The sequence below is a fragment of the Manis javanica genome, chromosome 1, assembly GCF_040802235.1.
Source record: "Manis javanica isolate MJ-LG chromosome 1, MJ_LKY, whole genome shotgun sequence".
NCBI lineage: Eukaryota > Metazoa > Chordata > Mammalia > Pholidota > Manidae > Manis > Manis javanica.
In genome coordinates, this window is record NC_133156.1 from 167,642,328 (window position 1) to 167,658,159 (window position 15,832).

Sequence of the window (15,832 nt, forward strand, 5' to 3'; positions counted from 1 at the left end):
ATAGGTGCCTTATACACTTAAATAAATAGAAACCAGACATGCCATCAAGTGGGATGTTGAAAAAAATAAGAGCTTACCTGGTTTGCTAAAATACGTTTAAGCTACAAAACACAACTATTTTCCATCACGCCACCAATTCCCAAAACAGCTAGCAAAAAGTTCACCCAAGTCAAGTAACCGACAGCTGAAATTCTCAACTCGAATACAGCGATTTTTTTTTTTGCGCCTACGAAATAAATAATAAGTAATGGTCCTGTAGGGACTCTGAGTTGTCTCCTTACTCAGGGCGACCAAACCTGGGCCTGGCCTCTGCTCCCGGTTTTTGCACTGGAGTAAACCGAGGGGTCGGAGAGCCCGCGGCCGGCTCGGGAGAGGCAGGTGGGCGGTGGCGCGGAGAGGCCCCCGCCCCGCCCCTCCGCCCACGCCACCGCCAGACCAGTCGGACCGCTTCGCCCCCGGCCCGCCCCGCCCCGGCCCGGCCCCCGCCCTCCCTCCCGGAAACCCGGTCCTCCTCTGCCGGAGCCGGCCCGGCCCGGTCCAGCCGCCCAGGGCCCAGCGCCTGGTCGCCCCCGGTTCCCCGCACTGCACAGTCCCCAGCCCCGCCTCTGGCCGCCCACGGCCCGCGCAGCCTCCTCGGCCCAGCGCCTGGACGCCCCCGGCCCGCGCAGCCGCCTCCGGCCCAGCGCCGACGCGCCCTCGGCCCCGTGCCTGGACGCTCTCAGCCCCGCGCCTGGACGCCCCCGGCCCGCGCCTGGAGGCCCGGGCCCGCGCCCTGTAGAGGCCTGGACGCCGGCCGTGGGGCGCCCGGGGCGCCTGGAGGCCCAAGCAGGAGCCCCGCGGGAAATGGGTAAGGGCACGTGGTGAGGGCAGGGCTGGGGCGCCACGACCCGTGGGCACCTGCGATGTAGCTGTGGGGTCTTGGCAATGTGATCAAGGGGTCTGGAGCCGGGAAGAGGCTGCAGGGCGGTGGAGGGCCCACGGCGGACCCTGGGAATCCAACCTAATAGGATGGCAGGGACAGGGACAGCAAGGGGACATTGGCTGTGCCCCTCCAGGAGAGCCTGCCCACGCCTGGAGAGCAGGAGGATCCCTGAAAGCCATCCAGTATTAGAGGTGGGTGATACGAAGGCGTCACTGCCTGTCTCCCAGGCCCTGTGCCTCTGTGGCCCCTGATGCTCCTGACCATGGCCCTCCTCCCTCCTGCCCCCAGAGTGCTAGCTCTTCTCCACCCCCTTGGAGGCTGGCCCCTCTCTTTGGCCCTTCTGGGTGTGTCTGACCAGAAAGCCTCAGATATTCTTGGGAGAAGGTAAACAGTGTCTGCTCAGCTGACAAGCTCACATCCCCCTCTAGTACTCCATTGTGGTCTGAGAATTGAGTCTAGCTTGTTGGTTAGTAGGAGGATAGAGTCAGGGATATGAGTTCCTTGCAGGTTTTTTCCAGCTTGCAAGATGGATTTTGCTGTCCAGTCAGTGTTCCCACCCACAGCCAGTGTCTGTGACCTGCAGGTCCAGGTCAGGGAGCCAGCATCAGGTGAAGAACTGGGCCATGCAGGGCTCCACCTGCCCTTGAACCTCTTTAGCCCAGCCCTTCCCCTACAGCTGACTGAATGTAATTAGCAATTAATTGGATGTCCTTGAGTCCCTCTGCCTAAGTAACAAGCTCAAGTCTAGATAGCAGGTAGTGCTGAGTGATTCATTTTTTCTTTCAGACACCTTATTTCCTCTATGTGGGGGTATGTAGAAGAGTCATTCATTTATTCATTCACTCACTCACTCACTCACTCACTCACTCATTCATCCAGCAAATATTGACTGAGTGCCAACTAATCAGGCCTGTAGGCACTGGGGATACAAATGCTCTCGTTTGCATATGAGCCCTAGGAGAGAGAAAATACACAAGCAAGCAGATGAATCACATGGTTTCAGAGGGTGAGAAGTGCTGTAAAAAACAAAGCAGGTTAATGATGGGCATGACAGTGAAACAAATAGGAACTGGCCTTGCTAGAAAAGGTAGCAAATAGACTTTCTACATGAGGTGGAAAATGGTATCATTTTCAGGCCCTAAAACTCTGGGGGCACAGGGTAGGATGTCCCCTGTTAGCGTAAGCAGGGACTTAGAAGCTGCTCATGGGGACCAGTGAGCAGTAGATGAGTAGCCCTTCTCTGTAGTCCTGGACGCTTACTACTTGTTGGGAGGTTTAAATCTAAGGCAGAGCTTTAAGCTTCTGCTTATGATGGGGTGCTCTGTTGGCTCGCTCCCCCATTTGCTCATTTAGCAAATTCATACTGAGGGCGCATGTGTTCCAGGCACATTCCTGGTATCAAGGGCACATCAGTGGACAGTCTCTCCCCTCACAGAGCTTATTTGGTGGGGAGAAATGGACAGTAACCCATAACAGCAATTGCAACACCATGTCAGATAAATGCTGTGAAGAAAAGCGAAGTGGCTTATGGGGTCGAAGGTGACGGGTGCTGCTGTGTTCAGTAAGTGGTCAGACAAGCAGTGCTGAGATGAAATTTGAGCAGACCTGAATGTATGTGAGACAGGGTCCTGTGCCTGGGAGAACATTCTAGGCAGAGGGAACAGTAAATGCAAATGTCCTGAGGCGTGAACGGGGCCTGAGCGCACTGGGCATGCTGGAGGAACAGGAGGGAGGCCAGTGTGACTTGGAGGCGAGCAGCATCTCAGAGACTTCTGTTAGAGAAGGCAGAGGTGGGGTTCAGCCTGGTGACCAGAGGCTTCCAGGAAAACAGATGATGCTCCTAGCAGAAGATGCTGCCCAGCAGACTCAGAGTCAAGCCTGTGGTTCACCAGGAACAGGTGATGCCCAGAGATGGAGACTGTGTCTCCTGGCAGGAGAGGTGTCACTTGCTTTTCTTACATCCGGCATCCATCAAAACATCATGGACCCACACAGAGAGCTAGAATGGGAGGTGGACCCTGAGTTTTCCACAAGTAAGGACTCTAGAAACTAGATATGGGGAAAATAATGGTTATCTTCTAGGAAAATTCCAGTAATTTTTGGTTCTTAAATTAGTTAGGTGATCTCATTAGTAGGCTTAAAAGAAAAGCAGGAGAATATTATAATAATTGACATTCATTGAGCAGGTACTATGTGCCAGGCTCTCCTTTGAGCACTGTATGTGCAAACCAAATAATCCTTATAGCAAGTCAATGAGGTAAATACTGTCCTATTTCACAGATGAGAAAACTGAGGCATGGGGAGAATAAGAAAGTTGTCTACTTTTATACAGCTAGTAAGTGAGAATTAGGATTTACAGGCAAGTGTTCCAATTTTACAGCCAAGTGCCCTGGGGGTGGGGTGGGGGGCAGGTTTAGCTGAAGGGATGTTTGTCCCCAGTGGAGAAATCTCCCTAAGAGCAGGGGAGTGCTAGTGAAAAGACAATAGGGGTTATGAGCCTATTCCACTTACTTTCTTCTTATAAGATGATATTTGCTTTGGTTAGAAATTCTTTTAAAAATATTTTTAAAGGTACTACTTACATGAGTTAAAAATCTTTTCACAAACGTTAATTCAGACAGCCCTTAAGGTACACAGTGAACAGTCTCCCTCCCTTTCCTGTCATCTGATCCCCAGTTCTCCTCTTCAGGGGGAGTGTCTTGAGAGTAATCCCCGAGAGAGATGTTCTATTTGTAAATGAGCATATCCGTATGTATACTTTCTCTTTTCTCTTTTTTTACACGAATGGTAATTATACTCAGGTCTGTACCTATTTTTTTAAGTATATTTCTTCCGATTCAGGACATACAGCTGTCCTTCATCCTGTCTACATGAACATGTACTGTCTCCCTGAATGGACGTGGCGTCTTTGCCTAGGCAGTCCTCCGAGGGCTCCTGGGTTGCTTCCCCATGTTTGTTTCTCGGTTTGCTGTGACAGACAGAACTGCATTAAGCCTTCTTGTACCTACAGCTTCGCTCACTTCTGTGACTCTCTCAGTGGGAGAAACTCATAAACGTGGAATACTGATTTAAAAGCTATGTGTATTTTAGATTTTGACAAATGGTCCCAAAGACACCGTATAACAGACCTCCTGAGACTGCTTGTTTCCCCACAGCATCTCCAACTTAGTGATGTCAACTTTTTGTTCTTGCCACTTGGACAGATTTAAAAAGTGGCATCGTGCTGTAGTTTTAATAGGTATGTGTAGTGAGAGGCATTATGAGGCTCACATATGTTTTAAGCTATTTGTCTTTCCCTTTCTGTGGACTGTTCATGTCCTTGGCCAATGGTTTAAATGAGGTTTTCATCTCTTCATGGTTGTCACTGAACTATAGGGGGGCTTATTATGATTTCCTCTTCATCCCTCACCTCCAATCCCACTCACTGCCCCTTGCCAGTTTCCCCTTTCCTTGTGAGCCGCAGCCATTCTGATACATTTATGATTTATTTACCCTGGGATCTGGATGTATTTTAGAGAAATACATGATGTTGATTTATATATGCATGTATTTTAAACCTACATAAATTGTATTATGCTACAAACCATGATCTTACTTTTTGAATCTAAAGCTATTTCTAGAAGGAACAATCTGCCTGCTGTGGGTGCCCTTGGGTGGTGGTTCTGGTTGCTGCTTTGCACCCCGTAGCTGGAACTGTGGAATTATCATGACAGTTGATTCTCAGTGGCTTGGCCTAGAAAGATTGTTTAGAGAAATGCCTTTATGGGGGTGAGCTGGGAGGATGAAGAGGATGTGATAGATGGAAAGGAGAATGGGGATGGGAGCAGAGACGGCCAGAAGCCCAGCAGGAGGACGTGCCGGTGTGTGAAGTTATCAGGAACATCCAGAGATGCCCACAGATTGCTGGGGTCACAGTTCAGGATGAGAGAGGCTGGGGATCTTAGATGTCAGTGTTGGGCTTTCCCTAAAGGTGGCACCAGAGGCAGTGGAGTGGGGCCAAGTCAGGAAAGATTTTCAAGAGCAGGAGTGAATTGGTAAGGGCTATGCACACGACCCTGAGAGGCCAGAGTCCCTGCAGTCTCCAGATAAGAGAGGAGTGCGAACCGGGCAAGGAGGGCGCAGCGGGGCTTGCCGGGGAGGGGAGGCATGAGGGGTCTAGGCTGTTGTCAAGTCTGCTAACAGGGAAGCCGGTGGGTGGGGGCGCTGCAGACAAGCCCCAGGAGGGAGGTAGGGCACATGGACAGGTGCGCGTCCATGGGCACACGGGCATGCTGTAGGGCCTGCTACTAACACTGATGTCCTGTTCAGCTAGAGGATTCTTGTTGGCAGTGAGCACTGCTGGCTGGGTTGGGGTTTGTGACCCTTCAGCAAGTAGGTGGCGGATGAATCCGTGGGTGGTTGAGGTCACCCCAGGAGAGAGTTAAGGGAGAGTGGCCCAGCGGGAATAGAGCCTGGGGCAGACATGCAGGCCGAAGTGGATGGCCAGGCTGAGCCAGCCAAGGAGGGTGGGAGGCTCTCCAGCTCTGCCCTCTGCTAGGAATGCCCTCAGCATGGGAACTTGCGGGACGGACGGGGTCCCCATCTTCCTGGCCCTCAGTGGGGCCTTGGAGGATGCATAGGCACGGCAGGCGGACAGGAGGCCGAGGGACTCAGGAGGCCCCGGTGTGCGGCTTGAGCTCTTCTCCCCGGGATGAGCTCTGGGGCACCAAGGCTGTTCCTGCTGGAAGCTGTCAAGCCAGCTGTCCTCTCTGTACCTGTTGGGCGACTGCTGATGGAGCTGGATCAGCTCTGGCGGCACAGAGAGGGCGTTGGGAAGCCCAGGATTTCATGCCACAGGCAGGGCTAAGGCGGGCACCCCAGGGAAATAAAAGAGCCTTCAGATGGCCCTAGGCAATCCTTGCTCTGAGTTTTGTCTTCATCCCTCGCTGTGTCAGAGCGTACCTGTTCTGTCATATGTAACATCAGGCCCTTGCTTGCCTGCTGTGAGCCTGAGTTCCCACTCAGCAGGAAATGGCTCAGGACTCTCATTCTGAGGAGACAGACTCCCAGTTCTTTCTCCAAAGGAGTAAGTGTTGGAAGGTTGAGATTCAGCTCTACAGAGTATCTACTCATTTACATATTTTGTCATGATTTTGACATGAGTTTTCCACCTATACTATTTCATTTAACGTTTTTTCTTTGAATACATACAATTTGAAAAAAAAAACAGCATAAAGTTGGCATGGTCCTAAGCAAAAGCATCTATGAATTACAGGTTTGCTGCATGAGGTACATATTTTTAATTCATATTCAAATAAATACCTAGCTATTTAAAATGTCATTATGTGTATCACATGCCTACTTAAGTAAACACAGCTTTAGATTCATGGATTCATGGAGAAGATGATCTCTGCCATGTAGGAGGGGGGAAAACTTTCTCTTAGCCTCTTAGATCGAGTCATTGGGAGCTGCAAATTAAACTGACAAAAAAAAAGATTAACAGTAGAGAAGTTTATTGGCATGTACATGGGGAACCATCAAATTTGTCCCTGGCTTGTTAAGTGGTTTAAGGTAAAGGCTCAGGTACCTAACTTAGTAGGGGGAGGGAGGGGGGAGAAAACAGCTTCTATGGAAAGAACGAGTAGGTTTCTTGAGGAAAGACAAGGCAAAGGGGTTTTTAAAACAAATGAGAGATAACGTTTGTGTCTCCAAGTGTGAGGGAGTCTCCCTCAGGGCCATAAATTCTAGAGAAGGCACTTGAGGTAGGATCTGCTGAGCTCTCCTTTCTTGGGGTGAATTGGTCCTGAAGATGGAATTTTAGGGCAGCCTTATTTCCCCGAAGTTGCTGCTTTTAAGCAGATAAGGAAAGCTCTGAGAAGGCTTCCTTTTCCATCTGTCCAATCTCAAAATAGCTTCACCTTAAGATCGTCTTCATACCAACTTTCTGTGTAGGACCCCACACCAACATCAGGTCATGGTGGCAGTCACCTGCGAGTGGTGACAGTAAGGGTCAAAAACAACCCCCCTGCAGGCTCTCTCAGGCACTCTGCCATCCCACAAGAGAGAGGACGGGTTGGCAAAGAACCTCCCAGTCTGTAGAGTGAGCAGAAATATTCAGTCATTATTTAATTCAACAAAGTTAATTTTCTAAAACCTTTATTATTTTTCCTGATGATAAACATAAATACATACTTATTTTTAAAAACTAGATACATACTAAAAAAGCATAAGGGGCTTAAAATGTGTACCATTATCATGCACAGGTAGCCATTATCAACCAATATTTTGGTATACTATTGCCCAAATACACAAGTTTTTAGAAAATTGAGATCATGCTCAATATATAATTGGTTTTCTTAATAATATGCAGTATCTCTCCACTTGATTAAATACCCTCCTCAAACAAGATAGTTCAAGGTTGCTGGGCTTCATCCTGTGGCTGTATGAATGTACCATAATCTGTGTGTCCCTTTCCTGATAGCGGGCACTGAGGCTGTGAGCATTTTTGTCCTTATAAGTAGCTCTTTGCATGTGTATTTCAGCACATGTTTGTGAGCATCTGGGTGCCGAGGGGGATTGGGGATGGAGGTGAATAACTCTGGAGTCTGCTCCTTGTTTGTCTGAGGACAGACCCAGGACAAGTGGCTTCGAGTGCCCATCTAAGAACAGAGTTGGGAGGGAGCAGAGAAGGGGAGACTTGGGAGAGAAAGGCTGGGGCTGGACTTTGCTGCTGAGGAGGATAGGAAGATGGGCCTGGACATCTGTTCACAGGTCCACTGTTTGCCAGGGTTTGGCAGTCCACAGGCAGGTCGGGACAGCCCCTCAAGGCTCCTGTGCCTGCCAAGGGATTTTCTACAGTCAAATCCGGGAGACAGAAGTCATCATCCACTGTTATAATCACTTCCTGCCTGTGTCCGGGAGACCAGGGGCAGTGCTGGTGCCCACTTAGGTGCCAGGAGGTTGGTGTGGGGTCCTGAGGGATGAACTTCCTCCCTCTGTTCATTGGCCTGCCTCACAGCTTTACCCTCCTGTTCTAAGACACAGGCCTCAGGACAGGAAGCCTTCACCCCTCCCTTCCTCCAGATCTCTGCTCCAGTCCTCAGGGCGTCCATGGTCAAGCTGGCCAGCATGACTCTAAACATCTAACCTGGCAGAGGAATGTTTAGGGAGGTAGGCATCTTCTAGTCTGGCCTACCTGAGGCCCTAGGTGTGTGGAGGCTGGAGAGCAGGAGGGATCAGGGCCCTTTCTGGAGGAAGGAGCATGTGGCTGCCTTGCCCTCAGGGCTCCCTATAGGACAGAACTTTTACAAAGAGAAATTCAGGGACATGAGAGCCTGTTGAGCTGCTTCCGGCCTTGGCCCTCATCCTGCCCCAGAAGGATGATAATGAGCATCATCAGCTCAGAAATTGTTACAAACTTGGAGTTGGGAGAAATGAGTTCAGGCTCACACTGTCAATAGCCCTGTTCATTTGGAAAGGCCTTCTCCTTCATATCAGCAGTGTGCAGATGGTAATGGGGTACAGAAGAAAGGGTAAGTGCCGGGGTTTGACAGTCCTGGATTCAAATCAGCCTGAGTAACTACTCTGACCCTCAGTCTCCTCATCTGTTGTGTAGCACGGTGATAATAACACTGCATCCCCACCCCAGCCTTGTAGGGCTTGGATTTACGGCTTGTAAAGGGCCTCCATTCCCCTTCTGCACTCAGTTTGTGAGATGCCACCCCCCCCCCACCTGTACTGAGCAGCCTCTGAGGGCACACAGGAAGTGGCTCACCTCAAGGGAGGCAGGAAGGAGCTTTCTGGCATGGCTGTATGCACATGGGCTGTGGTCATGTCAGGAGGCTATGTGTCCTTGGGCCCCGGGGAGGGGTCTGTGGGCTGGGTAGGGAACCCCAGGAGTTGTGGGGTGACACAGCAGATCGAAGCTGAGTGTTGGCAGGGGCTCTGGGGGCAGGAGCCAGCTTCCCTTTACCTTGCCCTCATCCAGGCCACACTGCCTCCTAGCTAGAGGCCCTGCTTACGTGTGCCAGGGATTTCCCCATTCAGAGTTCCACTCCTTGCAATCTTGGGAAAGAGATGAAAGTCGTAGGAGACAGAACAGAGTTGGTGACTTCTGGAGTTGGTTGACTGTAAGCAGAAAGTACCCCCCTACCCATACCCCATGTCCCCCCAAACACACACAGCATGCAAGACCCATTGCCTGGAAGGAAAGGGGAGAGGCAGGTCCCACTTCCCATGGTCTTGCCTGAGTGATCACGGAAGACAAGATGAGCAGCTTTGACTCATTCATTCACCAAACGGTTGTGGAGCAGTTGCACCCGGCACTCTGCCCCCCCCACCTGGGTGCAGCTGAGGTGAGTGGGTCAGCCCTCGCCCTTGAGGGGTCAGTAGTCGGGGGAGTGTACAGGCACATGGACATGTGGAGGGGGTGGATCACTGGCTCCTCGCCAACCAGCTGCCTAGCAGCCCAGGACCACTGGATGGTGTGCGGGCAAGCTGATGAGGGTGGACCTGGAGTCAGAGTCGATGAAGTGAGGGAAGTCCCCACCTCCCAGGTCCTCACCTCCTAATCAGCCCTCACTTCAGGGTTGTCTGCCTCCTCATGTCCCCAGCACCCGCTTCTCTGTAATCTCCATGTGGTCACACTCCGTGGCCACCTCGCTCCTTGTCCTTCTAGACTTTCCAGTAGCATTTTACACAGCTGACCACTTCCTCTGTTAAGGGTGTCTCCTCTTGTGTGATGACAGGCTCTCTCCATGTTTATCTCACCTCCTTGCAGTCTCTTGTCACTCTCCTCTGCAGACTGCTGGGTCGGCTCCATGGCAGCCTGGACCGCCTTTCTGCTGCCCACACACAGGCTGCAGCCCAGCCCCTCCCGGCAACTCCCGGTGTGCCTCTCAGTTGCCTTTTGCATTTCACAGATACCTCCAACCTAATACTAAAAAACTCAAACTTCTTATTTTCTTCTCTGAGCCTCATCTCCCCATTTTCTTCCCATTGCAGCAAATGCCATTGCCACCTACCCCCTGACTCAGCAGGAAACCTAGATGTTGCCCCGACCTCTTGCCCATCTTTACATCTTGCATCAACCTAAGTGGCTGGTCCTGCCAGTCATCCCCTACATACCCAAGTCCTGCCTCCCTCTGCTGTTTCTGCCCTCTTCAAGCCACTGCCCGCCTCCCCTGGGCCGTCCCCAGCCCTCTGACTCTTCTCCCTGCTCCCTCAACAGTCCATTCTCCACACAACAGCAGATGGTCTTAAAAATTAAGAAACGCTGTGTGATCTGTGCGTTCCCTGCTTCCACACATGCTCACCACTGGGGCTTGTGGGGTCTGTCCTGCCGCCCGCCCCGTCTTCCCCACTCCCCGTGGCTGCTGCACAGGCCACGTTGCCTTGCTTCCTCTTCTTGGAACTCAGGGAGACCTTCCTGGTCTCAGGCAAGGAGTTAGGCATGTGGTTCCCTCTGCCTAAAGTGCAACCCCACACTCTGCACTGGCTCCTCTGCCCGGGATATAAAGCCCCCCTGCGCATCCTGACTTCCCACCGCAGCGAGTTCTCCTAACACGTGCACATCACAATTTATAACCAGATGTTGATTACATAGTCTGCTTGCTTGTTGTCTCTTGCTACATAGGAAGCTCCCTGAGGACTGGGGTCCTGTGTTCTATTCCTGACAGGTCAGCAGCTTCTCGCATAGGGAGCAGGTGCTGACTGAGCCACAGCCATGTTCCAGACATGCTATGAGGCTGGAAGCCTCAGAGGAGGGCTTGCCTTTAGGCCTGGGTGACTTCAGGTTTCTGGCTTACACAGCCGGGCATGGTGTTGTGAAATCCCAAGTACAAAAGGAGGAGGGGCCTGGGGGAGGTCATGAGTCAGGTTTGCCCTGCACCGAGTTTGAGGTGTTCATGCAATGAACCTGTCCCTCAGGTCTGCCAGCCCCATACTGTGGACAGTGGGGCACCATCTGTAAAAGTTTCAGCCACAGCTGACAAGCTGTTGCATAAAATGTGTCCTGTTCTCCTACCTCCCATCTCTATAATGACCTGGAGGTCCTGGTTTGAACTAGGCATCTCAGCCTTCACTGAATGTGGCCACTGCAGCACAGTCCAGCCCCGGCCTTCAGCCCCTGCCACAGCCCCCTTCCCTTCCTCTTCCCCACCCTGGCTCTGTGCCACATGTGCATGCAGGGTGATCTGCCCACAGGTGCAGCCCTGCCCACCACCCTCTGCCTTCCCCCTCTCCCCAGGTCTAGGGCTGCACAGAGTAGTGTGAAATGCCTGAGGAGAAGGAGGCCACAGGGCCTGGAGCCCAGCATGTGGTGAGGAAAGGCCTGGCAGGCGGGTGGGTCCCTGGGGAATCCTTGTCCTGGGTTGGGGGCTGGAGCTGGAGAAGGCTGGAGCGAGAGCCAGGCCCTGTCAACCAGGGGCCTGACCTGAGGGCTCACTGCTTATGGGACTTGCAAGCGGAGGGGCCTCCTGGGCACTGGGATTTATGAGGGCTAGAGCTCAGGGTGGGCCCTCAGCAGGTAAGTTGGCCGAGGTTGAGGCCTGAGTACTGGATATGGAGGGAGAAGAAGAGAGTACAGCGAATGTGGCTCCCCTCACCTCTGTCTCACATTCATGGTCACCTGTGACCTGTGTCCCTTGGATACACATTGGGAATTCAGCCATGGGAGCAGGTGATGGTTGTTTCATGTAGTCAAATGCTCTGAGTTCTAACCCAGCTTTGTGACTTCCCAGCTGTGCAACTCTGGGCACTGGCTTAATCGCTCTGAGCCTGCTTCCGTATCCATGTACTGGATATGGTCATGCTTCCAAAAAGGGGGGAGGACCAGCTGGGGTGCTGCTGGGGGGACAGCCATATCAGAAGCCTTCTTTACTTGCACAGACATAAGCATGTAAAATCACAGCGCCATTCATGAGACAGAAGAAGAGTTGCCAGGCCCAGAGCTCTCTTGTGTCCCACTGGCTGCCCTGAAGGAGCCTTAGCTTGGGCAGACATGAGAACTTGGTGGCTGAGCTACAGGAGGGAGGGGGTGGGGCCTGCCCACAGTCAGGGCGTAGCACCTTCCCCTTTTCCTCTCCTGGGCCCTGGGCTGGGGAGAAGTGCGTCCCCCAACTCTGCTCCCTGTGGAGAGTGGGAGCTGCCAGGGTGTAGGGGCATGGGGAAGGGGCCCAGAGCTGCTGGGCCTGGGTGCTGGTAGGAAGTGTGGGTGGGAGCAGCTGGGGGCCCAGGAGGCTGGGGCGGGAGGGGCTGGCATGTGGTTCTGAGGGGAACGGAAGTCGGAAGCACTGGCCGCCACGTTCTCCATTCTCAGGACTGAGGGCTGTGCAGCAGGGAGGCCTGCTCACCCATCCCTGGGTGCTGTGGAGGTGAGCAAGGTGGGCCTGCCTGGGTGGGGGCTGGGAGGAGGTCCCCTGCATGTGCACCTGCTGTGAGCCTAGGGGGCTACACCCCCACCTTCCCCTACCCACTCTGTGTTCCCCTCTTTCCCCAGCCTGTCCCTTTCTAGTGTGGCCGGGCCTCTGACTCCTCCTCTGGTGTCCCTAGAGCATCTTGGGGTCTGCAGTGGGGAAAGGCGAAGGCCCAAGGAGGCCACTCCCTGTGTTCCCGGCCACTGCTGTGTCAGACACCGGGTGTCCAGTGGGGCTGTTGTGGCCAGAGGCCCAACTGAGCCTTAATCCCTGGACCCTGGAGGCTTTGGAGCCGAGGCAGCTTTGGGTGTATCAGGCAGGGGCTCAGACTCAGCCTCTCCCATCAGGGGCTCCCCAAGCTACTTTGCCTTTTGGGTGTGGGTTAGAGGCAGGGACTCCATTTGCTGGCTGGCCAGGGCAGCTGTGGTTTAGGCCTGTTGAGCTGCACAGGAACCATCTAATTCTAAAGTGTCCCTGTTGGGGACACAGCAGGGTGTTCTGGTTGTAGGTATTATCCTCATGGTAACCGGGCGTTGGAGGGAAGTCCCCCAGCTCCTGCCCCTTACCCCAGGGCCTGAGGCCCTGCAGTTGGGGCCACTCCTCTGCTGAAAGCTGGGAAGGGTGACTTGTCATCAGCTGATAATAAATGATCCTCAGCACTGATGGACCTTCACCAGCCTTGAAGGAAGACGGGCCAGTATCCCCAGTCCCCTGGGGCTTTCGGGTAGATCTCCCTCCCGATCTCCCTCCTCCTGCGGATGAGGAACCACCCAGCCTGGGATTAGCCTCTGGGCTGCTGAGCAGTTTGTCAAGTGAGGCAGAGACAGAAACAGAGGAAAGGGTGAGGGAGGCTCAGCCTGGTCCCAGCCCTCCCAGGGGTCCTTGTCCTTCCTGGGAAACAGCTGCTCTGCAGGCACACGAGCAGTCTGTCCCCATCCCCTCTGCCCTCTCCTCCCTCACTGCCTGGGTCCCACCACAGGGCCCTCAGCTCCAGGGCTGCCCCTCTCCTCTGTGCACATCTGCATGCAGGCTCCTTCCGCATGGGCAGGATGTGGGGCACCCCAGCCTTGTCTCTCACGGTGCTCTTGACCCCAGGTTCAGGCAGGGGTGGGCCGCTCTCCTGCAACTGCAGACAGGGTATCTCTCCCCTTGGCCCCTGACCACAGGGGTGGCGTCCCTCGTGTGACTCCTCTCCAGGGCCAGGCAGGGACAGGACACGTCGCCTCTACTGTCTCTGATGGGCCAAGAACCTTTGCTTTTTCCAGAGGAAGGAGACAGTTCCAGGGCAAAAGCAAGCTTAAAGGGAGACAGATAGACAACCGGTCCAGATGGGAGGTTCAGGGCCAACTTCTAGAGGAGGCTGAGAGCTGAGAGAGACCACTGTGTTGTTTGTATTTATTTTAGCTTCTCTAAACAGACCTACAAAGTAGCCAATTGACTCTGAGCAGGACATAATATTTCTGAGCATGTACCAAGGACCAGGCCTGCTTCCCCACTTTATAACAGGCCTGTGGTGGAGCTTTACTCCCTCATATTTCCTTATTTTGCAGATAAGGAGCCAGGTGAGGTTTTGACCAGAGTCACATGGCTACCAGCTGTAGCTGGGATCTGAGGCCAGCCTGTGAGCCCCCAGGTGCATGCTGAGGGCAGGGCGTTCTAGGTGTCCCCTCTCCCAGCCTTCTGTGGCCCCTGCTCTTGGGAGTGCAAGGCTGCATGCCCAGGCAGGCAGGGGTGAAAAACAAACTCAGCAAGTCAACCCAGGTACTACATGGGCTCCTTCCTGCCCCCAAGATCAAACAGAAGTTTCCTTGAAGCCCAGGGTGGGGTGCGTGGGGATGAGAGGGACTGTGTCCTCTTGGTCCCTGGAGTCAGTGTCTGTGTCCTCAGCCTTCTGTCAGCGGCTGCTTGCTCAGCCCCTGGAATGTTCCCCACTGTGTTCAAGCAGGAGGCCCTGGGGGCGCTCTCCTCCCCCATCTCAGCTCCCTCCTGCTGCTTCCCATCACCAGCTTCTGGAACTGCCATTCCTTTTCTCCCAGAACTTATCCTTAAGCTTCCTGAGCCATCAAGTTGCTTAGAAAAATCAAGGACCACTTTGAGGGGTAACAAAGTGAGGCATGTGGCAGAGGCTTTCTCCCTCCTTTGTTCTGGTTAGGTGACCTGAGACAAGAGATTTCACTAAACACCAATGGTTAAAAAAAGTAAACCAAGATAATTCTAGATGCGTGAGCCCCGGGGTCTGCTCCCCAGTTCCCAGCTTGCCTCTGCCTAGGGGTGCTGTCTACCTCCTGGAAACAGGCTGGTCTCCACCCCCGACCCTTGTAGGGCCAGACTGCCCTCCTCCAGGTGACTGCTGGGGTGACCTCGCCCCTCAGGTCCTCCTACCCCTTCATTTGGGGAGGAGCAGTACAAAAAGGAGAAGAAAGAGAAAGGAAAGGAGGAAGGAAGGAAGAAGAAAGAAACACCTTAAACTCATTATAATCGGTGTCCCTTCCCCAAGCCGGTGGTACAGATGGGTGAAGGAATGGCTCATCCTCAAGCCTCCTCTCTGTCCATCTGCTGCCTGGGAACCAGGACCCATCCTTGCACTTTGGCTTCTGGCCTGGCAGGAGGCTACTTCTGGGGAAGTTCTGCCTTCAGGGCACTGGGCCTCCTGGGAGGAAGGTGTCACTGGCTCACCCGCAGAAAGAGAAAGTCCTACCATCCTAATGATGTTAAACCTCCTTCAAGCCTGTGTCCCAGTGTCTAGGAAGCTCGTTGAGGATCCACCCCCCCCACCTCTCCTTTCCTCCCTTTTCTCTCTCCCTCCCTCTCACCTTACCTACCTCTCCCCCTTCCCCCTCCCTCCCTCTTATTTTCACAAACATTTCTGGACTGCCACCTCTGAGGCCAGCAGGTGCTGCACTGGGCTTTGGGGAAACAGTTGAATTCAAGTGGCTGTCTGCTTCATAAGGAAGTCATGGTTCATTCAAGTCATGATGCCCAAGGGAATGGTTTGTGGGTGGGAAGAGAGGGAGATGCTGCAAAGAGCCACAGGCCTGGGGTCCCAGGCCCCTGACTTACTGGCTGGGCTACCTGGGCATGTTTCTGAAAGTCTTTGAGCTGTAGCTTCCTTGTTAGTAAGAAGGAGATGCTATCCCTCGCTTCATTCATGGGGTCCTGGAGTCCAGAAGGGAGAACTGCAGAAGGCGGAATACAGATGAGCTCCGGGCTGTGAAGCCAAGCTGGGTGACTGGTCCATTGCAGGGGCCTGGAACATTCCTTTCCCCTTCCTCATGGGGTTGGGTTGCCAGATAAAATACAGAATGCCCGGTTCAACTTGAAATTCAGATAAACAGTAAAATTTAGTATAAATATGTCCCAAATGTTGGGCATCCTGTTTATCTGCTAACCATGGCCTCTCCACCGTGAAGCATGTGCTGTCCACATGGAGGTGCCCACCGGGAGCCAGGACCATCTCCCACCAGGTTCTGTAACCCCAGGAATCTCCTGGCTGGTCCTGAACTCATCAGCAGGAACC

The 15,832-nt window shown here is 53.3% G+C and overlaps 1 protein-coding gene across 6 annotated transcripts in view; it reads left to right on the plus strand.

Moving 5' to 3' along the window:
• Nucleotides 1-562: 562 nt before the first annotated feature.
• PSD4 (pleckstrin and Sec7 domain containing 4) overlaps nt 563-15,832 on the plus strand; it is a 33,274-nt gene continuing 18,004 nt past the window's right edge. For 3 of the 6 annotated variants that reach the window (XM_073241144.1, XM_073241137.1, XM_073241165.1), the window contains exon 1: nt 563-847. The gene's annotated coding sequence lies outside the window, so the exon portion shown is untranslated. Of the gene's footprint in view, nt 848-921; nt 1,114-12,048; nt 12,274-15,832 lie in introns of those variants that run through there. The other 3 variants (XM_073241153.1, XM_073241138.1, XM_073241158.1) reach the window with 2 other exon arrangements.